Here is a 27,109-nt window from a genome sequence, read left to right on the forward strand (position 1 = left end):
GTGGAAGATTGTTGGTGTAAGCCCTAGAGGCCAATACTTTTGGTACTTGTATCGAATTATTTAAAGGCATTTTCTTTATTATGGTTGATTAATAAAGTCCCTGGAATAGATAGTCCGTTTAATGTATTAAGTGTGACTTAATCATGAGAACACATTAAACATAAGGACATTATTCTTAAAGTATCCGTAGTCGAGCTTTAGTGTGAAGTGGATAACATTAAAGCATTGAGACTATTATGTTTGTAGACTGATGATCACATCTCATGGATCATGGATAAAGAGTTATCAAGTCTTAAACATAGGTATGAATATTAGGAGTAATATTTATACCGGATTGACCCGCTATGAGAATACTATATAAAAAGTTATGCAAAGTGTCATAAGTTATTCTCATGGTGATAATAGTGTATACCACTCTTCGACCTGAAACCACTATGGATCCTAGATGTAGAGTCGACTGCTTTGTTGCTGATCCAACGTTGTCCGTAACTGGATAACCATAAAGACAGTTGATGGGTACTCCACAAAGCATGCTGAGGGACATGAGTGTCCTAGATGGAATTTTCCCATCCTGCGTAACAGGATAAATGTCTATGGGCCCAATATTGAACTGGACAAGGATGACACGGTCTATACCTTGTGTTCAATATAGACATAAGGGCAAAGGGGTAAGTATACACATAATTATTATCACAAGAGGTTTTGTCACATCACATGACATTTTCGTGACTTGGGTAGCAATGATGTGTTGCTAGATACCGCTCACTGTTTATTATGCTAAATGCGTGATTTAATATAATTGCCAACGCCGTGAAAACCTATAGGGTCACACACAAAGGACGGAATGATGAGAGATAGAGTAACTAAGGAACACCGTAAGGTACGGTGCACTTAAGTGGGAGACGAAATATGGTAAGGTACCGAATACTTAAGTGATTTTGGGCATATTATAAGATATGGGCCAAAATACACTTAAGTGGGCTTTTTAGCTTGAAGCCCACACAAGTGGTTCTATAAATAGAACCCCTTGGGTAGAAGCATTGTCACTCCACTCCACTCAGACTGAAATTCAAGTAGAGACTTGGAATTTTGTTTCCCTCTTTCTCTCACTCAAAGCCTTCATTCATAACAGCTAGCACTGCGATTGAAGGAATCCGTTCGTGTGGACTGAGTAGAGACGTTGTCATCGTTCAACGTTCATGATCGCCCCGTGGATCTGTATCAAAGGTTTTGATCATTATCAGAGATCTGCACCAAAGGTTTGAATCGCCACAAGAGGTAACGATTCTATTACTGATCGTGCCCATTCGTAAGGATCACTAAATGAAGAAATTTTTAAATTCCGCTGCGCCTTGGATGGCTATTCTCCTACAGGAATACCTCACAAGACAAAACACCTAAGACACACAGAAATATCATTCCTTCTTTCTCTTTTTCACGAGTTGTTGCTCTTACGTGAAAAACTATTGCTCTCATATTTTCTGTAATATTTGCTTTTTGTTAGAAGCACTTTGTCGCATTACGCGAAAAACCGGCGGGAAAACAAGACAACAGAGCCGCCACCGTGTGTTATTTATCCCAAAAGAGGGAAAGGAAACGCTCGAAGTAAACCTGGGAAAGACATGGTCTCGGGACCAAAGATAGATGGGATCGGGAGTCGGTTATGCGAAGGAAAGGTATTAGCACCCCTACGCATCCGTCGTACTCGACGGGATCCACGCTCAAAAGAAAGGATAAAGGTTGCTAAAAACTGCTCACAAACACATCAAACACTGGCTGAAAAGAGACACAGAAAACAAAAGAAACTAACTCGGCAGGATATCGCATCCTGGGCCTACGTAGTCTGTCAGGCACAGACATCAGAGTCGACGTAGTTCGGGACAGGGGAAACGTGCTTGCTAGGATGTCGCATCCTATGCATACGTAGCTTCTCTGACGGGAGAAGAATCAGAGCACTCTTAGCTCGGCTAACGCACGCCAGACAAAACCACACAGGAAACCGACTGCCAATCGCTGGGCTTACGTCAGACTCCACACAAACAGGCAAACATGGAAACCGAATGCCAATCGCTGGACTTACATCAGACGCCGAACCACCAAACACACACAGGAAACCGACTGCCAATCGCTGGATTTATGTCAGACTCCAAACACACACAAAAGGGGCAAAAAGCAAAAGGGCGCCCGGAGAGATCAGCTCATCTCCTGCCTACGTACCTCATCTGGTATGAGGATCAGGGCGACGTAGTTCCCCTACGCAGGGAAAGAACTTCTAACCTAACCAGAGACTGGGAAATGACAAACTAGAAGGGAGACTAACTCGAGCCTAATAGTTATCATGTAAGTTCACCATGGTCCTAGGTTGAAGTTTCTATCTAACTTGCACAGGGAGCAAGCTATCCTAAACAGCAACTGAGTAAACACAAGCACAAAGGCAAGCACACACACTATATACAAACAGATAGGATCACACAAGGTTAAGCTTTAGTCAAGGGGTCATGTCAACCTCGACAAACAAGCCACTGTAACAGGGTGATGTTAGCTCTTAACCCTAACATTGAGAGTTAGGGTGAAGCAGATGAAATAGGAAGTGAAGATAAGACTTCACAGCTCTTATCCCTAGCCTGGGAGAGCTTCAGACAAATGAAAGTGTGGGAGTTCAGAAAGTAGGAACTCTTCTCCACATGTGACTGACACAACAAAGATCTTGGGTTAATATCCATAATGCATCAACACAAGGTGTGTGAGCAAAGTGGATGACTCACTGAATAGCAGGAGATGGATTGCACATCTCTTTTATCTGCCAATTGCCTCATAGAGGTCTTTTCCTGCTTAGCACAAAGATAAACAAACACAAGCATTGCCTCTTAAGGAGGACTTCAGACAGGTGCCTGCCCAAGTAACAGGACAGGTCTTCCAGACTACATGAAGTCAGTGAGTTATACCTCAAATGGTTAAGCAACCAAGCAAAAGCAAAAGCAAGTTCAAAAGAACTTAAGCAACTAATGTACCTTGATGAAGATGCAGAAGTGGAACAACTTGATTCAGGCCATGAAATGCACAAACAGATGCTCCAAAGTGTTTGTATGGATGAATAGATGAATGCTTGAGGCTTAGATGTACATGATTCTTCCAGAATTCGCAACTGCCATGGATGGAGTTCAAGCTTCAAGCTGCTTCCAACTGCACGATTTCTGATGGATCTTGGTTCAACAATGCTCAATAATGCTTCTAGATGATGAAGGAATCAAGAACAATGCAATGTGTTTGGAGAAAATCAAAGAAAATTGAGAGAGAAAGTTTGAAGAAAATTCTTAGATCTAAAAATGTGGTGGTGTTAATGCTGAAATCTGTTAGGGTTTGGCTTATATACTTGCTCCTAATCAAGTCCTTAAACATGTTTAAGCATTTGGCAAGTGGATTAGGAAAACAAGGTGTAAATGCAAATTACCACTTCACCTCTATGCATGGGAAAAGCAATGGAACAGTGCACGAAAATGAACTTAAATCCTCTTGAAATTCTGTTTGGAAGCCAATGGAAGTGTTGGAATGTGAAAACAATGCATTATTTTTAAATTTGAAAATTCCCTCCAAAATTCAAATGAAAAACCAAATGATTATGTGATGAGAATGCATGGCTTGTGATGTATGATTTGGATAGTGTATGTCAAGACATGAATGTTGCAAAAAGAACCACTTAAATTGGCCTTTTGGTTTGAAAGTTATGTATGTTTGAAGTTCCATGTTCACTTGGCCATGATTGATCCATATCTCTTCAACCACACATGAGAAATTCATGATCTTAGACTTTTTGGAAAGGGGAGAGAAAGATCTTCAACTTTAATGTTGGACAAAATTTCATTTTAAGCTTTCTTGATGATGTAATCTTGAGGAGAAAACCTTTCCATTTTTGGCAATTTCAAATTACAGGTCACTTACTATTTTTGGAAATTTTTCATCTGACCTCAAATTCTTCAATGTTGACGTTTGAAATGTCAAATGAGACTTGTATGGACATGAATAAGGCCTCTCTAACCATCTCCCACCTTCAAATCCATGGTTGAATTGACAGTTCACTTTGGTTGACTTTCTAGGGTTTCAGATGAATTGCATCTTGACTGATGAGCTTTGAACATCCAACCTTTGGCCAAACCACTTCAAAATGATCCCTAGGTCACATGAACTCATTGAATCCACCCTGGGGCTTTGCTTCCATGGAAAATGCAGTTGCTTGCTTGCACAACTGAAACTCCTGACCAGTCTTGACTAATGACTAATGAACTATGCAATGGACAAAGCAATGTTAATGACCTAATAATGAAAATGTATATACAAAATGGGAGGTGCAAATTTGAGGTGCTACAGCTGCCCCTATTCAATCAACTGGGAACCCGAATGGATGAGAGCAATGGCTGTCAGACTTCAGGGTAAACAGGGATTGAATACCGAAGAACCGTAGAAATTTGCACACTGCGGGGGATGACTTATGATATTTGCACTCCTCATGGGATAATACAAAGAAAAGCCAAGTAACCAGACAAGACGTTTACCGACGACTCCTGGGGATTTTGATTTTTATCAAAAGAAAGGATGCAGCCAAACGTCAACGGACGAAAGGGAAAAACTCAACGTTTACCGAAACCAACGGAGAGGTGGCCAGACATTAACGAATGACTGGGAATACTCGACCAGACGTCAACGGACGAACGGGAGAAGCTCGAAGTTTATCGACACCAATGGAGAGGTGACCAGACATCAACGGATGAATAGGAAAGACTCAACCAGACGTCAACGGACGAACGGGAGAAGCTCGACGTTTATCGACACCAACGGAGAGGTGACCAGACATCAACGGATGAATAGGAAAGACTCTACCAGACGTCAACGGACGAACGGGAGAAGCTCGACGTTTATCGACACCAACGGAGATGTGATCACTTCACTGGGGAAGGAAAGCAAAATATTTGCAACCGGAAACCGAATAGGACGTTTACCGACGACTCTACTGGGAATCTCTGGCTGGGAGATTACCAGACATTGACCGATGACTAGGATGAGACTCGATGTTTACCGACATCAAAAGATGATGTTTACCGACACCAAACAAACACGACCAGACATTTACCGATGACTGGGAAATAGGATATACAACTAGACGTCAGTGGACGACTAGGCAAAAACTCATTATTTATCGACACCAACGGAGAGGTGAATCTACTTGGGAAAAGTGAACACAACCAACCGTCAACGGACGATCGGGAAAAACTCATCGTTTATCGACACCAACGGAGAGGTGACTCTTGGGGAGGGGTACGACTATACGCCAAAGGACGAATAGGAAAAACTCAACGTTTATCGACACCAACGGAGAGGTGACTCTGGGGGGAAAATCTAATCAACCAAACGTCAATGGACGATCGGGAAAAACTCATCGTTTATCGACACCAACGGAGAGGTGACTCTGTGGGGAAATACAACTATACGTCAAAGGACGAATAGGAAAATTCAACGTTTATCGACACCAACGGAGAGGTTAATCTGCTTGGGGAAAGATAAAGATGTTACTAACATCGAAAGATGATGTTTACCGACATCAACAAAGAAGACCAGACATTTACCGATGACTGGGGTAGGACTCGATGTTTACCGACACCGAAAGAATGGTGTTTACCGACACCAAAGAAAGAACACACGCGGGTGCTGACATGACACTTATCGGTATCACAAGAATGACATCTTCAATACGTCAAGGCAAGGCTAACCACTTGCTGGGGATCTCACTGGGGAGAATCAAGCTTTCCTTTCACGGACGAGCTAAGAACTAAACTTCTCTTGGGGAGTTATCAATCCTGAATGTTGTCAGGAGCAACTGTAGCAAATGTGTCGTACAGGTGTTGAACAACGATCCACCTCTGTCGGGGATATGATCTGATTAGGTTTAACACATGAATGCATATGTTTGAATTTTCTAGGGCGTAATGCTCCATATTGAATGGAAATGCTACGCGTTTTAAGGGTGCAATGATCGCTATATGCAAAAATGCAAAATGAAGAACTCTGGTCGGGGAGCCAAAGATCAAATACTCCAACTCTGTGAGGAGGCTCTGTCTGATGAATACTCTGCGGGGGAAAGGATCCCAATCCACTCGGGGACTCCGCTTGGGAAACAATCAATGCGACTTTGCTGGGGAATAAACAAGGCGACTTCACTGGGGAGAGCTACCAATCTACAAATAAGGTAAACTCTGCTGGAGATAATCTCCACCGGACCTGATCCACTTGGGGAACATGCTGGGGAAAACCATCAACACTACCTCTGTTCGGGAGATCTGCTAGGAAAAAAACTTCACAACCCCGACGGGGACAGACATTCCCCACTCTGCTGAGGAAAAGCATAACTCTGGTGGGGGAAAAATATACCAGACCACGCTGGAGATAGACATCCCCAACCCTGCTGGGGACGAGCGCTCACGACCACGCTGGGGATAGCAGTACTTCAAACCAGACTGCTGGGGAATAGGACTACTCTACTGATACCTCCGCTGAGGACACAACATCCCTCCAACTTAGTGGGGATAATCAATCTTCAAACTCAGCTGGGAACTCAACTGGGGAAATATCCGCTGGGGAATCGTCCTCGCAGATGACAACCTACAAAACAGCACAACATACATGCCCCAGGGGTCGTATGGACAAGATACGCTCAAGTGTCCTCAACATTCAAAATGATTTTCAAATGTTTTATCTTTCTGCACGTTATTGTTTAGCCTTCATGTTTTTATATGCAATGTTTATCAAAAATTCGGACGTTTTTGCAAACAAAACAGCAAAATAAAAACAAGGGAGCTATTTATCTGAATAACGACTTTTATTGATTGCAAATGGGGCCTGAAAAGGCGAGTACATTGGGAAGCAATTCCTAGAAAGAGGTAATTGCGCACAAAAGAAAAAAATCTATTCTAATGGCAATGTGAACACAGCATCCACTATTTCCCAATTCTGTTATAACTCACAGATCATCAATTTCCCTCCCAACTCCCTTGCTTTCTGAGAAGAATGACTGGACCGATCACATCTTTCGAGATGGCAGACGATGAAGTGCGATGAAGTACAGATAACTCAGACTGTAGTCTTCGCTTTAATCCCTCTTTTGCCTGGATCGCCCTTTCGGGTTTTCAATCCACCGGGATACCCATTTTTGCCTAAGCCGCCCTTGCGGGTTTTCGACTTACCGGGTGTACAAATTCTTTTCATTTTTATCCCTAATTTTTGCCCGAACCTTTTCTTTCTGTTTTTTGGTTTGCCGGGATGCCCTTTTTTGCCTGGACTATTTTATTCTTTTTGTCCAGCGGGTCAATTTATGCGAAGTATTTTTTTACTACATATGAGTTAACAGGGACGGAAAATCTTCACCATCCATAGTTGTAAGCATCAAGGCTCCACCGGAGAAAACCTTCTTAACAACATATGGACCTTCGTAATTAGGAGTCCACTTGCCCCTGTTATCTGTACCGGGAGGAAGGATCCTCTTCAAGACTAGATCACCAGCTTGATAGCTCCGAGGATGCACTTTCTGATCAAAGGCTCTTTTCATCCTTCTCTGATACAACTGCCCATGGCACACAGCTGCTAACCGTCTCTCTTTGATAAGGCTCAACTCGTTAAACCTTGTTCGAATCCACTCGGCTTCGTCAAGCTTAACATCTAACAACACTCTCAGAGAAGGTATCTCCACTTCAACATGTAGGACTGCTTCCATACCATACACAAGGGAGTACGGGGTTGCCCCGGTCGATGTACGCACTGAAGTACGGTACCCATGCAAGGCGAAAGGCAGCATCTCATGCCAATCTTTGTACGTCACGACCATCTTCTGCACAATCTTCTTGATATTCTTGTTTGCTGCCTCTACAGCACCATTCATCTTCGGTCTGTAAGGAGAAGAATTGTGATGTTCAATCTTGAAATCTCTGCAAAGCTCTTTCATCATCTTGTTATTGAGATTCGAACCATTATCAGTAATGATTCTCTCAGGAACCCCATAACGACAGATGATTTCCTTCTCTATGAACCGGGCAACCACTTGTTTGGTAACATTAGCATAGGAAGCTGCTTCCACCCACTTGGTGAAGTAATCAATCGCAACCAAGATGAAGCGATGTCCATTAGAAGCAGTAGGCTCGATCTTCCCAATCATATCAATGCCTCACATGGCGAACAGCCAGGGCGAGTTCATGACATTCAGAGGGCTTGGTGGTACATGCACCTTATCAGCATAAATCTGGCACTTATGGCATTTCCGAGCGTACTTGAAACAATCGGATTCCATAGTCATCCAATAATAACCGTCTCTCAACAATTTCTTCGACATTGCATGACCACCAGCATGGGTACCAAACGATCCTTCATGCACTTCTTACATCAACATGTCTGCTTCGTGTCTATTCACGCATCTGAGCAAGACCATGTCAAAGTTTCTCTTGTACAGCACATCATCCTGATTCAAATAAAAGCTTCCAGCTAGCCTTCTCAGGGTTTTCTTATCATTCTTCGACGCACCTTCAGGATATTCTTGGCTCTTGAGGAAGTTCTTGATATCATAGTACCACGGCTTCTCATTAACAACAGACTCGGCTGCAAACACATACGCATGCCTCTCGAGTCGATTCACCGCAACATGTGGCACATGATTCCACCAATGAACTTTGATCATAGAAGACAAAGTAGCCAAGGCATCAGCCATCTGATTCTCATCCCGGGGGACATGATACAACTTCACCTTCTTGAAGAACGTCAGTATTCTTCTGGTGTAATCTCTGTACAGAATCAAATGCGGCTAATTAGTATTCCAATCTCCATTGACCTGATTGATCACTAGAGCGGAATCTCCATATATGTCAAGAGTTTTGATCCTCAAATCAATGGCTTCTTCTATCCCCATGATACAAGCTTCATACTCAGCCTCGTTGTTGGTGACGTGAAAAATCAGCCTAGCAGAAAAAGGTATATGAGCACCTTTAGGATTGATAAGCACTGCACCAACACCGTTGCCATTCACATTCACAGCCCCATCAAACATCAATGTCCACTTGTCGTCAGGATCCGGTCCTTCATCGACAAGAGGCTATTCACAATCTTTCATCTTAAGATACATGATGTCTTCATCAGGGAACTTAAACATCATCAGTTGATAATCATCAATCGGTTGCTCAGCAAGGTAGTCTGACAGAACACTACCTTTGATGGCCTTCTGCGACGTGTACTGGATATCATACTCTGTTAAAATCATCTGCCAACGGGCAACACGTCCGGTGAGAGTCGGCTTCTCGAAGATGTACTTCATGGGGTCCATTTTAGAAATCAACAAAGTGGTATGGTTAAACATATACTGCCTCAGTCGGCGAGCAGCCCAGGCCAAAGCACAGCAAGTTTTCTCAAGCTGTGAATATTTGATTTCACAGTCGGTAAACGTTTTGCTAAGGTAGTATATGGCATGCTCTTTTCGACCAGACTCGTCATGCTGTCCCAATACACACCCCATCGAATTCTCGGTCACTGACAGGTACATTATCAGCGGTCTCCCAGGAACTGGAGGAATCAGGATTGGAGGTTTTTGTAAATATTCTTTTATTTTGTCAAAAGCTTTCTGACAATCATCATTCCACCTGATTGCTTGATTCTTTCTTAGCAATTTGAATATCGGTTCACACGTGGCAGTTAGGTGAGATACAAACCTTGCAATGTAGTTCAATCTCCCTAAAAACCCACGAACCTGCTTTTCCGTTTTCGGCTCAGGCATTTCTTGAATAGCTTTGACTTTCGCTGGATCAACCTCAATCCCTTTCTCACTGATAATGAAACCCAACAGCTTGCCGGATCTCACCCCAAACATACACTTGTTCGGATTCAACCTCAGTTTGAACTTTCTCAGCCTGTCAAACAACTTCTGCAAATTGACCAGGTGCTCCTCTTCTGTCTGCGACTTCGCAATCATATCATCCACATACACTTCAATCTTTTTGTGCATCATGTCATGAAAGAGAGTCGTCATAGCCCTCTGATAGGTAGCACCGACATTCTTCAGCCCAAATGGCATCACCTTATAGCAGAACGTGCCCCACGGTGTAATGAATGTCGTCTTTTCCATGTCCTCTGGCGCCATCTTAATCTGATTATACCCAGAAAAACCATCCATGAAAGAGAAAACCGAGGATTGAGCCGTATTATCAACCAATACATCAATGTGAGGTAATGGGAAATCATCTTTCGGACTCGCTCTATTCAAATCCCGGTAATCAACACACATTCTGACTTTGCCATCCTTCTTCGGCACGGGAACGATGTTGGCCACCCACGGGGGATAAGTCGTCACTGACAAGAAACCCACATCGAACTGCTTCTGAACCTCTTCCTTAATCTTAACAGCCATATCAGGACTCGTTCTTCGAAGCTTCTGCTTGACTGAAGGACAATCTTCTTTGAGAGGTAGTCTATGCACCACAATATCGGTATCCAACCCCGGCATATCTTGATAAGACCAGGCGAATATCTCCACATACTCTCTCAGCATCTCAATCAACCTTCTCTTGACCTCTGTCTTCAAAGCAGCCCCGATCTTAATATCTCTTCTGGCGTCGTCAGTACCAAGATTAATAATCTCCAACTCCTCCTGATGAGGTTGGATGACCCTCTCCTCTTGCTTCAACAATCTGACCAATTCTTTAGGGAGCTCACAGTCTTTATCACTCTCCTCTTCAGCTTGGTAGATGGGATTATTGAAATCATATTGAGCCATAACAGAACTGTTCATAGTGGATTCCGTGAGATCACTTCTGCATGTTTAATGCTTTGTTTTAGAAAAAAGAGTTCAAGAAAGTCACAAAAACAAAAACATTGCCATTTTTTTTTTGAAAAGTGAAAACAAAAATAGAAAGATAGGGATCACAAAATTGTTTGCAAAACGTCCTTTATTAATGATAATCATTGAAAAACATGCTGAGGCCCTACAATGAACCACTACGCCTTGGGCAGAACGTAGGGTTTTGTGCAAAATGAAAAACAAAAGAAAATTACTCTGTTTGAAGAGTAACTTGGACCACATCTTCTGCTGTCCAGTTGTTGATCATCTCCCCTGGTGCACACGGGTGTAAGACCCCAATTTTGTCCCTAAGATCCCTCATGGTCCATATCATATCATATCATTGCCTCAAGGATCTTTGTGCACCTTTGCTTCCCTCCTAGTGGGTGGGTATCCTGTGAGTGTGGTTCTTGATCACCAAGCATGTATTGCATTTGTATGTCATTTCTTTTCATCTATTTGTTAACCAAAAGTACAAAAATGTTGTCATCTAACCATGTTACTTGCAGATGAAACAAATTAGGTCAAATCAGTCAAAGTCAGTCATTGAGATAGATGGTGGCCATTCTTGAAGAATTTGGGCACCATGATCATTCACCAAGAGTTCATATGAGTTGTGACATCATTTTGAATCAAGATAATAAGTGGTAGAGGCTTGGAATTCAACAGAACATGGTTCAGTCAAGCAAAACCCTAGCAAAGTCAACTGAAGTCAAACTTGGTCAACTATGCATTTAATCAGTGATTTGATGGTGGGAATTGGTCTGAGAGGCCTCATTCATGTCCATATAAGCCTCATATAACATGTCAAGCATCCACAGTGAAGAATTTGAAGTCAAACAAGAAATTTCCCAAAATAGAAAGTTGACCTGTAATTGGAATTTGCCAAAAATGGAAACTTCTTCTCCTCAAAATTACTTCATCATACAAGCTTCAAATGAATTTTTGCCCAACATGAAAGTTGAAGATCTTGTTCTCCCATTTCCAAAAAGTCTAAGAACACTCATTTCTTATTTATGGTTGGCAAGTTATGATCAAATCATTCTCAAATATTTTTGAACTTCAAAAGGCCATAACTTCCAAACCATTTGGCCAAATTGGGTGGGGTTTTTTGCTACAAGTCATATTTGATGTGCTCTATCCAAATCTTTCATCACAATTCACCAAAACTCAACCAATCAAAATGGCATTTTTTAGTTGACTTGAATTAAAAAGGAAAGGTAAAAAAGTTGACTTTCAAAATAACCATTTCCATTGTTTTCTACCAATTGAACTTGGCTAAAAATGACATTTTGGATGTGCTAAAGGCCCATTTTCGCAGCTGTAGTACCATGCCCTTGCCATTTGAGTGAAATCCACAAATTGGCCAAAACACCTCATTTGGAGCTAAATGCAATTAACACAATTAACCAAACTTAAGCCATGTTAATCACAGTATATATGTCATTTTTCTGCTGAAAACCCTAGCCACTCTTTCACCAAACAGACCAAAAAGCCATTTTCTCTCAAACTCTATTTTTCTTCATTTGAACTTTTTGCTGAAATCTTCAAAGAACTCGAGCTTGGGTTGTTTGTGCCATCATTTACCATCACTCTTGGAGCAATTGCAAGTGTTATTTCTCAACTGTAAGCAAGGATACAACCACTGTTACATCAAAGCATTTCCATGGCAGATTTGGTTTGGAGCTGTCTCGAAGGTTGTTGAGCTAGAATTCATCGACCATTCATCAATACAAACAACATAGTGCATATGTTTCTACACATCATAGCCAAACAACATCTGAATCATCACTGTGCTCCAAATTTGGTAAGATATCGAATCTCTCCATTCTCAAAACCATGATATGCTTTAGATAGATCTTGCTTTGCTGGTCACAATGAGCTTTGAATCATTAAAAATGGTGGAATATTTTGAGAGTTACATTGATTTAAAGCTTGATGTTCAAATGTGTTTTTGCTTGATTCTTTCACGATAGCTTGAGTTAATGAAAATGGATGTTGTAATGTTGATGTACTCTGTTAGATGAACACAATGATACCTTGTTTGTGGATTTTGGTTGAAAATTGTTCTTGCTGAAAAATCTGGAATGATGATGATGAATTGTAAGCGAAACCCTAATATTTTCGTGCCAATTTCGTTTTTGATTCGCTGAACCGAGCCCTTGCATGAAATTCCAAGTTTGTGGGCCATGAAGCGAATGGCTGAGTGACACACAGGCTAAGTGGAACGCAGCGTTCCATTTAAATGTCCAACATATTACAAGTTTGCCATTCCGTGTTATATTTCTAATTAATTCATTTTATTTCTCAATTTTTATTTCATTTTGTGACACCATCTTACAAAAATCATAGCACACTCATTTTTGATCCAAATTTCATGGGATTTTTTGCAAAATGTTCATCTTGATCTCTAGTTTTTTATCATGTTTTTTCCAGATTTTTTGCATGAGTGGATTTTAAATTGTGCTAGGGTTTGTCATATGTGTCAATTTTATGTTTGTCTTACCAAATCAATTGTGAAATGATGATGCATTATCCAATGCTTCTGAAATTTTTTGTGCTTAAACTAGACATGTCCATGGTGATTTTGGTGTAGAGTTTGTGAATTTATCATTGCTGGTTGGGGAGATATGATTTTTTGATTAGGGGTGTGACAATTTGTGTCACACCATTCATGTCCAACTTCATGATTTTAATTACCATGCTTCTTGAACTCAAATTGGTTTGAATTTTCGCATGAATGTACTATTGGATGTCTGGTTTACATGTGATTTTTTCTGGAATTATTGATGTCATTTCCTAATTGTTTGGGATTTTCTCCCCTGTTTGGTCATATCTTGACTTTTTGTGACACATGTTCTCATATGATTTGTGAAATTCTCATACCTTATTGGATGGACATGAAATTTGATATGTGAATTGTAGACATCTTAAGCTTTGTCATGGTTTTGATCCCATTCATTTCTCATATGTTGTCACTGTTTTATGATTTATTCAAGTTGGTGCATGTTTGTTTGACTTCTTTGAGCTTGCTTGAACTTGCTTTGACTTTCTGATTTTCATTGACCTACTTCCCTTTATCCAAATGAGCTGAAATTTGGTATGCATATCATGTTATGGTTGATGTTTGATCATGAATTATTTGATGATTTATTGAAATGTTTATGATTGGTTTTGAGTTAAGTCTTTCTGTTGACTTCTATGAGCTTCTATATGCCATGTTTTGACCTAATTTGCTCATGAAATGATAATGATGAATGATATGAACATGAAACCACTTGAGTTTGTTTCTTGATTTTTTGAACTTGATTTTGGATACTTGTCACTTGCTGTTTTGATTTTCTTATCTCTTTTTGACCCTAGGCTTGTCCTAGTGGTCATGTTGCTCATGTTTAAGTTTGTTGTTTCAGGTTAAGCAACAAATGCTTCAAAAAGATCAATACAAATTGATTGAGCTTGATTTGATTATCATGAACTAACTTGTTTTTTTTGTAGGTTGCTTTGCTCATATGCTTTGAGCTTTGTGCATTGCACATTGGAATAGTTGTGTTGACTGTTGATCCTTATCTCATTTTGATTTAACTTTGAATTGTATACTGATGTTGTCTGACTGGTTTCAGGTACCTTTAGTTGCTTATAGTTCCTTGAGAACTTTGCTTTGCTTTGCTTAATAGCAATTTGCATTGAGGTAGAATCCCTTATCTTCATGTAGTCTGGAAGACCTGGCCTGTTACTTGGCCAGGCAACTGTCTGAAGTCCTCCTTAAGAGGCAATGTTTTTGAGTGTTTACATTTGTCCCAAGCAGGAAAAGTCCTCATTTGAGGCAATTGGTAGATCAAAGAGATATGTAGCCTATCTCCTACTATTCTGTGAGTCACTCACCTTGCTCACACTACTTGTGTTGATGCATAGTGAGTAAAAACCCAAGATCTATAGAGTCTAACTTGTGGAGAGAGTTCCATCTTTCTGAACTCCCACACCTTCTGATATTCAATGCTCTCCCTGACCAGGGATAAGAGTGATGAGGCACACCCCTCATATCCTTTCATCTGCTTCACCTTGGCTCTCAATGTCAAGGTTAAGAGCACCATTAACCCTATTCCAGTTGGCTTCAATGCCTAACCTTTTGTATGAGCCTGATTGTTTGGTTATAGTGTGTGCTGAATGACTTTAATTGATTGATTACTTACTTCATATACACATGTTTGCTTGTATGCTTTGTGCATTTATCATCATTAATTGCTCATTAGTGCATGATCATTTCATTTGTCTTTGTGACATATCCTTGTTGATTTCCCATTGAGGACAATTGTAAGACCATCCTTTGGCCATTGTTCCTATGATATGGAAGTGAGTATAAGACCATCTCATTGGCCACTCATCTTCTCTTTGCTTGATGCATTTGTTGTATGTGAGGATGCAATTGTAAGTCCCTGCAAGTTGGCATTTGCTTTCCTATGATCATATGTTGGATATTGGTATAAGCCCAGACAGATTGGCATCCGGTATCCAAGTTTCGTTTTGTTTAGGGAGATTGGAATAAGTCCAGCTATTGGCTTCCGACATCCTTGTTTCTTTGTTTAGGAGATTGGTGTAAATCCATCTATTGGTATCCGGTATCCGCTTTTGTTTGTGAGATTGGAGTAAGACCATTGAGTGGCATCCGGTATCACTTGTTTGCTTATTCTGTTGTTGCTCATTGCCTATTCCAAAGGACACACTTGAGTCATCTTCTATATGATTTCAAGAGGTGAACCTTCTAGGAAGTTTTACACTCCATCTTCATCCATTCATCCCATTTTGTCCTAGACCTTTTCACACATTACTTTCAAAACTTGAGATAGATATTGTGCAAACGTCTTCATGCTTTCAAATTAAAAACCTGGACCCCAAGTCCTTGACTTTTTCAAACTCCATTTCATAATACTTCTTTTGAATCAATCTTAATCCTACTTTGACCCTACTCTCATGAATACTCATAATCAATTAACTTCACCCATTCAATTGTTTTGTGGCTTTGTCCATTCTTGCTAAGTTTTCATGCATTAGCCATAGGTTTCAATTATCATTATGGTTGATGTAAACCTCACCCTATCCTTAGTGAGTCGACTATAAGACTTCCGTACTGAAAACAGGGTTAACCCCTCTAGTACGTCGAAGCTATCCTCGCATGGTGGATGTTGGTCTTGGTCGAGTTTTCTGCCATTGATAATGAAGAGCCTCAGTGTTATTGTTTAAAATTGAATCCACTAACTTTTGGAAATCTTTTAGCCGAACTACGGCGTTTTGATCCTTACCTTTGATGGAAGGTACGTAGGCAACGGGTTCATCCGTTCGAACACAAAAATAATAAAATTGTATATTCTTTTCTCATCATCCCAATCATGTTTGCACAATACGTCAAAACAAATAAATATTTTCTTATACAACAAGTGTGAAAAGGGCTCCCTAGGAGTACCTAGGACGTTTTGGGTGCCTAACACCTTCCCATTGAGTAATTTACCCCTTACCCAGACTCTCTGATCTTTTCATTAGTTTTCTATGTGTAAAACTTCTTAGGCTTTTGTTCGCTTTTTAGCCAATCCTTTGGATAAATAAAAGTGCGGTGGCGACTCGATTCATTGTATGCTTTGCTTTTGATTTAATCAATAAATCATATAGCGACGAATACACCGCTACAACGGGCGAACCCAGTTGTCGAGATCACAATCATTGTCATCATCTTCACTACTGGCCGCAAAGACGTCACCGTGATTCATCAGCCCAGCGCTGGTAAAGGTACTCGGACCTGTCTGCATACCATGCTCCGCCTGCAAGGGTTGATAGCCAATTCCAAACTTATCTTCTTTGATAGGAAAATCCACCATCTTGCCCTAGCCTTCAGTTTTACCAGAGTCGACAACCTCCTTGGGTTGCTTATACGACGCAATTGAGGCACCTGGCTTCTTCTGATCTGCAAAAGTCATCCTCTCAAGAGCAACAGTCTCAAATGCCTGGCATAGAGTTTCATGGATCTCGCCATCCACCTCTACATACTTGAAAGAGGATAGGTGACTCACCAAAATATCTTCCTCACCGCACACGGTCACAATCTGACCGTTCCAGACATACTTCAACTTCTGGTGGAGAGTTGACGAAACTGCCCCAGCTGCATGAATCCAAGGACGCCCCAACAAACAACTGTAAGCGGGCTGGATGTCCATCACATAGAAGATTATGTCGAAAACCTCCGTACCTATCTTCACTGGCAATGTGACTTCACCAAAAATAGACCGTTTGGATCCATCAAAAGCACGCACAATCAGGTCACTCGGAGTGAGCACAACCCCTTCAACAGTTATCTTCTTCAAAATCTGCTTAGGCAACACGTTCAGCGACGAGCCAGTGTCTACCAACACGTGAGACAAAACAACACCCTTGCACTCCATGGTGATATGCAAGGCCTTATTATGATTACGACCCTCCGACGTCAGATCCAAGTCAGTGAACCCCAAACCGTGCCTGGTGCTCACGTTGGCAATCACTCCCTCCAGCTGGTTGACTGAGATCTCTTGCGGCACGTAAGCCATATTCAGCATCTTCAACAAGGCATTACGATGTGCCTCAGAGCACAGAAGCAATGAGAGTATTGAAATTTTGGACGGAGTCTGATTCAGTTGATCTACAATCTTGTAGTCACTCTTCTTGATTATTTTCATGAACTCCTCCACGTCTTTCTCAAATGAGCCCTTAGGCGCCTCCTTCTGAGCCGGTTCCTTATCAACCACAGCCTGTTTTCCTTTAGCCTTGGCAAGAGCCTCGGCATTGTTATCTCTCAACGGTTGCGGAGCAAACAGACGTCCACTTCTGGTAAAACCACCGGGTCCACCAACATTGTCCACAACTGGACTTGCAACCACAGGAGTTCTTACTGGCACACCAATAGTCACAGGCACTTGATTCACCGGCCTAACCTGATTCTCAGCCCTTCGATTGCTGCGAAAAGCGTTGTCATATCTCCACGGCACAACCCTACTGTCAACAGCCCTTCTGCCCGGAGCAACAATTATAGTTGGAGTACTGACAGTAACTGGAGCAGAAATGGTAACATGAGTACCACTAGCTGCAGGCGCATTAACAACCCTCTGACCACGTCCCTCAGACGGTTTGAAGTAGATAGTGACGGTTGACACCACCCCACGATCTCTAACAGCCCGACTAAATTGCAAACAGCCCTCGTCAATCAAATTCTGAATACCAGCCCTCAACTGCATACACCCATTCTTTGAACTAGCATAATCTGCACAACCCTCACAACAGCCTGGGAATACTCCCCCATTCAATAGACGGTCCTTCACAACAAACAGCGATGTCTGGACATCCTCAATACTGACCACCAAGTCCTCAGCTTCTCCCCCTTCGATTTTGTTCACTCTGTGTGCACCATGCGGAGGCATAGGGTTATTCACAACATTCGGCACAGGAGGAAAATTGATAGTTTTAGCGTCAATTAGGTCCTGGACCTTATGATGAAAAGCCCGGCAGTTCTCAATGTGGTGCCCCGGTGCACCGGAGTGGAAATCACAACGAGCATTGGCGTCATACCCAGGTGGTATCGTTGTCAGCGGACCCATAGTGCGTAACTCAACAAACCCCAATCTGAGCAACTCAGGTAGCAACTCAGCATAGGTCATCGATAACGGGTCAAAACGTCGATCAGGCATCCTCTGTCTCGGCTGATACGGACGTTGCTTTTGTTGTTGTTGTTGTTGTGGCGGTTGTTGAACCCTCTGCTGTTGCTGTTGCTGACGTGGTTGAGGCGCCGGAATAGTTACAGCAGCAACCTGGCGATACTGATTCCTGTTCACCATTCTCCTACCATGTTGCACAGCGCTGGTTTCACCCTCTCTCCGGCGAGGTACCCAGGCAAACGGTTTCTTGGACGACGAGGACCCTGCATCCTGAATCTTACCAGCCTTAATCAGGCTCTCAGTCATCTTCAAGAAATGGCAACCCTGCAATACACAACAAAGAAAGCAGCAACATACACAAGATAGTGAGCACCAGGTGAAACCAACAACCTCATCTATAGATAAGAGCAACCAAAATCATACAACAAAGTCAACAAAGATCCACATAATCGGGGTACAACAAATGAATCCCATCCAACAAGCCTGGAGGTGATTCTCAACATGAACAACAAAGATACAAACTAAGACAAATGGCTTCCAAGAATGAGAGTCTTCAGGTACTGACACTGGTCTATCAACAGGGTGCATTCTGAACATTCTGGTAGAGGAGTGATCTTCACCTTCAGTTGTCTTCTGAGCTCCACAACTTCTCCTCCAAGATAGCTCTCTGACGCATGTCTCAAATCTACCTCTTTCTTCAACTGGATGTCTTTGTCTCTGAGTTGCTTCTCCAAGTCTCTATTCTTCTTTTGGTAAGTAGCTTCAGCTCTCTGCAACCTCAAACACTCGCGGTGTTCTGCATTCAACAGGGTCTCTATCTCTTCATAGGATCTCTTCTTGCTCTTCACTCTAGCAATATCTTCACCCTGCATGTCTTTGAGTTGATGAGCCAAGTTCAACTTATCAGCTTTGGCTTTGTAGAGCTCCATCTGGGTATCTTGCTCCTTCTCTTTCAACCTACGATTCTCCATTAGGGCTTGCTTGTAGTGCTCAGCAGGTACACTCTCAGCAAGGATCAAAGGTGGTTGCACCTGCAATGACTCCATCCTATCATAGGGCAACAACAAAGTTTCCACTCTCTTCCTAACCCACTCAGCGTAGTCAGGCATAACAATGGCAAACTTCTTCCCTAAGACAGCTCCATCCTTGACACCAATGGTCTTTCAAGCTCTTCCTATCTGCTCTAATCTAACAAGGTCACTCCGCTTCTCAAAATACACACTTTCAGCTATCTCAGCATCAAGTGGTCTTCCATTCATCACAAACCCCAGCTAGCGAAGAGAAAGAACCGGGTTGTAATTGATGCAACTCTTAGTCCCTATAAGTGGAACATTACGAAACTCTCCACAGCTCATAATAACATTGCGCACGTCCATCCGGTAAGACTGCCATCTGATATCATATGAAGTAAGAGACATAACCCTCTGAGTCCACTTATGAGTGCTCTGAGCATCCACGAAAGGTCCACTGACTGGCAGGAGAGACAAGAACCATCGGAGCAAAAGTGGTAGACAGCATCTGATGGCACCACCCTTACCATGCCTACTGTGAATAGCATAGTAAGTGTCAGCTAATAGAGTAGGAATCGGGTTTCCTCCAAGAAATATGGTGACAGCAGCATAGTCCACAAAGTTGGGCATACTCGGGAACAAGACAATCCCATAGATCATGATGGCCAACTGAGCATGAAAAGCTTCCCAATTTCCCTTCTTTGCCTCTTCTCTAGCTATCCTCAACAGGAACCTCAAAGGCAAACCCACAACATCCCCACTGGATTTCCAATTATCACTGACTTCTTTGATACCCAAATGGAGAGCTCTGGCAACAACCTGGAAATCAACCTCCTTAGGCACATCCAAGAAAGGAACCTGATATCGGATCGGGACATTCATCAGAATGGAGTACTCCTCTAGAGTAGGCGCTAACTGGTAATCCTGAAAGGTGAAGCAACAGAGCTCTGGGTCGTAGAACCGTAGAAGAGTCTGCAACGGCACTGGATCTATCACCATCCTCAATAGCGTCAACAAATCCCCATACTGATCAACAAACCCCTTCTGATTACCACTGGTCACAAAATTGCCCAACTCTATCAGGGATGTCAAAGGCTCACGGTGAAAAATGTAGGAACAAGTCTTCCGCTTCAACTCTGGGACTGGTGCCATCTCTCACAATGAATAGACTCCTGAATGAACCTGAGAAATGATATGCATGCAAAGATTAGCGTTTCTTTTTCTTTTATCATTTTTTTCATTTCTTTTTTTTTTTTGCATTATTTTTTTGAAAATAAACATGCTATGATGCAAATGATGCAGACAAGACTGGCTGGCTGTGTTTCTCGGAGCACAGGATCAAAGCTTCGGCTTGAACTCGGAACCACAAATTCATCTGAAACCCAAAGTCATCTGAGACCCCAAAATTCTGAACCAATAGTCACCAACAGGATCGCAAGTCACCAACAAGTCACCAACTGTACCTGTAATAATGATCATTCCCTCCCCACTCACGGGTGTCATCTAGGCCAGGGTAAGATCGAGAGAAACGCAGGATAAACAACCCTTTCAAGAATATCATCCAGTGCACACCCGATGTATGCACCGATAATACCCCATCAGAGTCTAAACTGCTCGTGATATCAATGTTCCGCTAAGTGGCGCAATACCACCTGCTTCCCATGAATCACTCTATTCCTAGGTGTCCTAGATTTCACTCATAGCCTGGGTATTGGGCCTTTTACCTCGAGTAACTCCCACCCCAACAGAGAGACAACACAGCACAGCCAGATGAACAGATGAAAATGATGAATGCAAACATAAATGCAAACAATAAATGCAAACAATAAATGCAAACAACAAATAAATGAATGCAATAAATAAAACAGCAAAAGCAACCAAACCCTATCTTAGAGAGCGCTAGGAGAGACTCGCTTAGGGAAGATGGACCAGCAAGAGGTCAACTTCTCTTTGTCCCCAGCAAAGTCGCCAGCTGTCGCATTATGCGAAAAACCGGCGGGAAAACAAGACAACAGAGCCGCCACCGTACATTATTTATCCCAAAAGAGGGAAAGGAAACGCTCGAAGTAAACCTGGGAAAGACATGGTCTCGCGACCAAAGAGAGATGGGATCGGGAGTCGGTTATGGGAAGGGAAGGTATTAGCAGCCCTACGCATCCGTCGTACTCGACGGGATCCACGCTCAAAAGAAAGGATAAAGGTTGCTAAAAATTGCTCACAAACACATCAAACACTGGCTGAAAAGAGACACAGAAAACAAAAGAAACTAACTCGGCAGGATATCCCATCCTGGGCCTACGTAGTCTGTCAGGCACAGACATCAGAGTCGACGTAGTTCGGGACAGGGGAAACGTGCTCGCTAGGATGTCGCATCCTATGCATACGTATATTCTCTGACGGGAGAAGAATCAGAGCACTCGTAGCTCGGCTAACACACGCCAGACAAAACCACACAGGAAACCGACTGCCAATCGCTGGGCTTACGTCAGACTCCACACAAAAAGGCAAGCATGGAAACCGAATGCCAATCGCTGGACTTACATCAGACTCCGAACCACCAAACACACACAGGAAACCGACTGCCAATCGCTGGATTTATGTCAGACTCCAAACACACACAAAAGGGGCAAAAAGAAAAAGGGCGCCCGGAGAGATCAGCTCATCTCCTGCCTACGTGCCTCATCTGGTATGAGGAGCAGGGCAACGTAGTTCCCCTACGCAGGGAAAGTACTTCTAACCTAACCAGAGACTGGGAAATGACAAACTAGAAGGGTGACTAACTCGAGCCTAATAGTTATCATGTAAGTTCACCATGGTCCTACGTTGAAGTTTCTATCTAACTTGCACAGGGAGCAAGCTATCCTAAACAGCAACTGAGTAAACACAAGCACAAAGGCAAGCACACACACTATATACAAACAGATAGGATCACACAAGGTTAAGCTTTAGTCAAGGGGTCATGTCAACCTCGACAAACAAGCCACTGTAACAGGGTGATGTTAGCTCTTAACCCTAACATTGAGACTTAGGGTGAAGCAGATGAAATAGGAAGTGAAGATAAGACTTCACAGCTCTTATCCCTGGCCTGGGAGAGCTTCAGACAAATGAAAGTGTGGGAGTTCAGAAAGTAGGAACTCTTCTCCACATGTGACTGACACAACAAAGATCTTGGGTTAATATCCATAATGCATCAACACAAGGTGTGTGAGCAAAGTGGATGACTCACTGAATAGCAGGAGATGGACTGCACATCTCTTTTATCTGCCAATTGCCTCATAGAGGTCTTTTCCTTCATAGCACAAAGATAAACAAACACAAGCATTGCCTCTTAAGGAGGACTTCAGACAGGTGCCTGCCCAAGTAACAGGACAGGTCTTCCAGACTACATGAAGTCAGTGAGTTATACCTCAAATGGTTAAGCAACCAAGCAAAAGCAAAAGTAAGTTCAAAAGAACTTAAGCAACTAATGTACCTTGATGAAGATGCAGAAGTGGAACAGCTTGATTCAGGCCATGAAATGCACAAACAGATGCTCTAAAGTGTTTGTATGGATGAATAGATGAATGCTTGAGGCTTAGATGTACACGATTCTTCCAGAATTCGCAACTGCCATGGATGGAGTTCAAGCTTCAAGCTGCTTCCAACTGCACGATTTCTGATGGATCTTGGTTCAACAATGCTCAATAATGCTTCTAGATGATGAAGGAATCAAGAACAATGCAATGTGTTTGGAGAAAATCAAAGAAAATTGAGAGAGAAAGTTTGAAGAAAATTCTTAGATCTAAAAATGTGGTGGTGTTAATGCTGAAATCTGTTAGGGTTTGGCTTATATACTTGCTCCTAATCAAGTCCTTAAACATGTTTAAGCATTTGGCAAGTGGATTAGGAAAACAAGGTGTAAATGCAAATTACCACTTCACCTCTATGCATGGGAAAAGCAATGGAACAGTGCACGAAAATGAACTTAAATCCACTTGAAATTCTGTTTGGAAGCCAATGGAAGTGTTGGAATGTGAAAACAATGCATTATTTTTAAATTTGAAAATTCCCTCCAAAATTCAAATGAAAAACCAAATGATTATGTGATGAGAATGCATGGCTTGTGATGTATGATTTGGATAGTGTATGTCAAGACATGAATGTTGCAAAAAGAACCACTTAAATTGGCCTTTTGGTTTGAAAGTTATGTATGTTTGAAGTTCCATGTTCACTTGGCCATGATTGATCCATATCTCTTCAACCACACATGAGAAATTCATGATCTTAGACTTTTTGGAAAGGGGAGATAAAGATCTTCAACTTTCAAGTTGGACAAAATTTCATTTAAAGCTTTCTTGATGATGTAATCTTGAGGGGAAAACCTTTCCATTTTTGGCAATTTCAAATTACAGGTCACTTACTATTTTTGGAAATTTTTTGATCTAACCTCAAATTCTTCAATGTTGATGTTTGAAATGTCAAATGAGACTTGTATGGACATGAATGAGGCCTCTCTAACCATCTCCCACCTTCAAATCCATGGTTGAATTGACAGTTGACTTTGGTTGACTTTCTAGGGTTTCAGATGAATTGTATCTTGACTGATGAGCTTTGAACATCCAACCATTGGCCAAACCACTTCAAAATGATCCCTAGGTCACATGAACTCATTGAACCAACCCTGGGGCTTTGCTTCCAAGGAAAATGCACTTGCTTGCTTGCACAACTGAAACTCCTGACCAGTCTTGACTAATGACTGATGAACTATGCAATGGACAATGCAATGTTAATGACCTAATAATGAAAATGTATATACAAAATGGGAGGTGAAAATTTGAGGTGCTACACACTTTACATTACAATTTACTCTTGCTTAAACTATTTCCTCAAGTGACTCTGTGCGGTCTGGATACTTGAGAGGGCTAAGAGATTATTCTCTTAGACGTTTGGTTGTGTAATCTTTCAAGATTAGTGGATTAAGTCCTTTTTGAAGGGGAAATCACCTTGGCCGGGTGGACTGGAGTAGCTTTGAATTTCAAGCGAACCAGTATAAAATCCTGCGTGTGTTTTTATTTCTGAAAAAAATTTATTTCCAAAACAATTCAAATCCCCTTTCTTGTTTTCTCAACCTTCAAATGCCATCGAACTTTATGCCTGAAGGTTTTGCGCCTACCTTTGCTTCCAAGCCAGCATCTAGCCCGGTCATGTTTGTGCCACCACCTGTTGTGCATACTCAACCCCGTGTAGAAGACACCATCTATCATTCTGAGCCGTCTGAGGGCCCTGATGTGTATGAGAAGATGGAAGAGATGAAGGACCAATTCATTGAGTTGCGTAAGGAGTTGAAAACTTTGAGGGGTAATGACTTGTTTGGAAAGAGTGTTGCGGAACTTTGTTTGCTTCCAAATGTCAAGATTCCAGTGAAATTCAAAGTGACTAACTTTGAAAAATACAAAGGGAATACATGTCCACTCAGTCATTTGGTGATGTACGCTGGGAAAATGTCTACTCAAATAGATAATGATCAGCTTTTGATCCATTATTTTTAATACAGCTTGACCGGTACCGCTCTGAGGTGGTACATGGGATTGGATAGTGCAAGCATTCACACGTTCAATGATTTGGGCAAAGCATTTGTGAAGCAGTACAAGTATAATGTTGATATGGCTCCAGATAGAGACCAGTTGAGGTCATTGTTTCATAAAGATAAGGAGACATTCAAGGAGAATTCTCAAAGATGGAGAGAGCTTGCTGCTCAAATTACCCCTCCTTTAGAGGAAAAGAAGATGACTAAGATTTTTCTTAAGACCCTGAGCTTATTTTACTATGAGTGGATGATTGCCAGTAACCCTAGTGATTTTAGCGAAATGGTAAGCATGGGGATGAAGCTCGAAGAAGGTGTCCGAGAAGGACGGTTGTCTATAGAGGAGGTGTCGTCCAGCAAGAGGTATCTCAACCGTTTCAGCAAGAAGAAGGAGAGTGAAGCTAATGCAGTTACAATTGGGAGGAAAAGGAGGCCTCAGGTAAGAAGAAATCAACCACCCTGTCAACATCATCATTAAGTATCATCAGTCATTCCGACATTTTTAGCAAATTAGTCAGTATCAATTCAACAACAACAATGTCAACAACAACGAACAAACACCTACAACAACAATAATACCAACAATCATCAACAACAAAATTTTGAGAGGAAGAAGGTCTCTTTAGACCCAATTCCGATGACATATGCAGAGCTATATCCGTCTTTGGTTCTCAACAACCTGTTACAACCAAGAAATCCACTACAAATTCCCGAACCACTTCCTTGGTGGTACAAACCAAAACTCTAGTGTGATTTTCATCAAGGAGCACCCAGACACGATATAGAGAATTGATATCCCCTCAAGTATGAGGTTCATAAGCTGGTTAAGAGTGGAATGGTGTCATTTGAGGATCAAGTGCCAAATGTTAAAGCCAACCTACTGCCTGCCCATGGGATTCATCTGTTAATATGGTGGACGGTTGTCCAGGAGAGTTCAAGGTATTCCACGTACGCTTCATTAGAAGGTCCTTAGTGATGATGCACAAGGATATTGCTAGGTGAGCGATTGTGAGCACGACCATGATGGTTGTGCTATTTGCGGTGTCAATCCTAGAGGTTGTATGGTTGTAAAGAGGGACATCCAGCGGTTGATGGATGAAGGCTTGATTCAGATTGTTCAATCCCGTCATGTAGATGATGATGTCAATGTTATAGTCCCTATTTTCAAAACTCCTGAGAGAATGGTTATTCAGTATGATAGGAGCAGCAGTAACATCATCATCAATAAATTGGTATCACCGTTGGTTATACGATTAGCGGGTCCAGTCCCGTATGCATCCGATAAAGCTGTCTCGTATCAGTATAATGCTACTATGGTGAAAGATGGTCAAGAGGTTCGTTTGCCTACCACCAGTTCTATTGTAAGCATAGTTGATGTTACTAAGGTGACCAGCAGTGATCGTACGTTTAGGCTAGTGTTCCCAAAGAATATAGAAGATTCGACTGTCAGTAAGAAGGTGGATGTGCCTGTAGTAGAATCAGTTAGTGCTACAAGGTGTTATTCTAGTGAATCCATCGGTTTGAAGCCTAATGACGATGATGAGGTGCTCAGGCTAATTAAAAAAAGTGAGTTCAACATGGTGGAGCAGTTGCTCCAAACCCCCTCGAAGATTTCAGTACTGTCTTTATTAATGAATTCAAAAGCGCACAGAGAAGCACATCAAAAAGTTCTTGAACAAGCGTATGTGGAACATCATGTTACGGTGGATCAGTTTGATCATATTGTGGCTAACATCACTTCTCGTAACAATCTTAGCTTTTGTGATGAGGAACTCCCTTAGGAGGGTAGAAATCACAATTTGGCTATGCACATTTCAATGAACTGTAAGGAGGATTTTTTTTCAAATGTGTTGGTCGACACGGGATCTTCATTGAATGTACTTCCAAAGTCAACATTGTCGAAGCTGTCATACCAAGGAGCGCCTATGAGATATATTGGCGTGATCGTCAAGGCTTTTGACGGTTTGTGCAAGACGGTGATTGGTGAGGTGGACCTTCCGGTGAAGAT

Source organism: Lathyrus oleraceus, chromosome 1, assembly GCF_024323335.1.
Source record: "Lathyrus oleraceus cultivar Zhongwan6 chromosome 1, CAAS_Psat_ZW6_1.0, whole genome shotgun sequence".
Taxonomy (NCBI): Eukaryota; Viridiplantae; Streptophyta; class Magnoliopsida; order Fabales; family Fabaceae; genus Lathyrus; species Lathyrus oleraceus.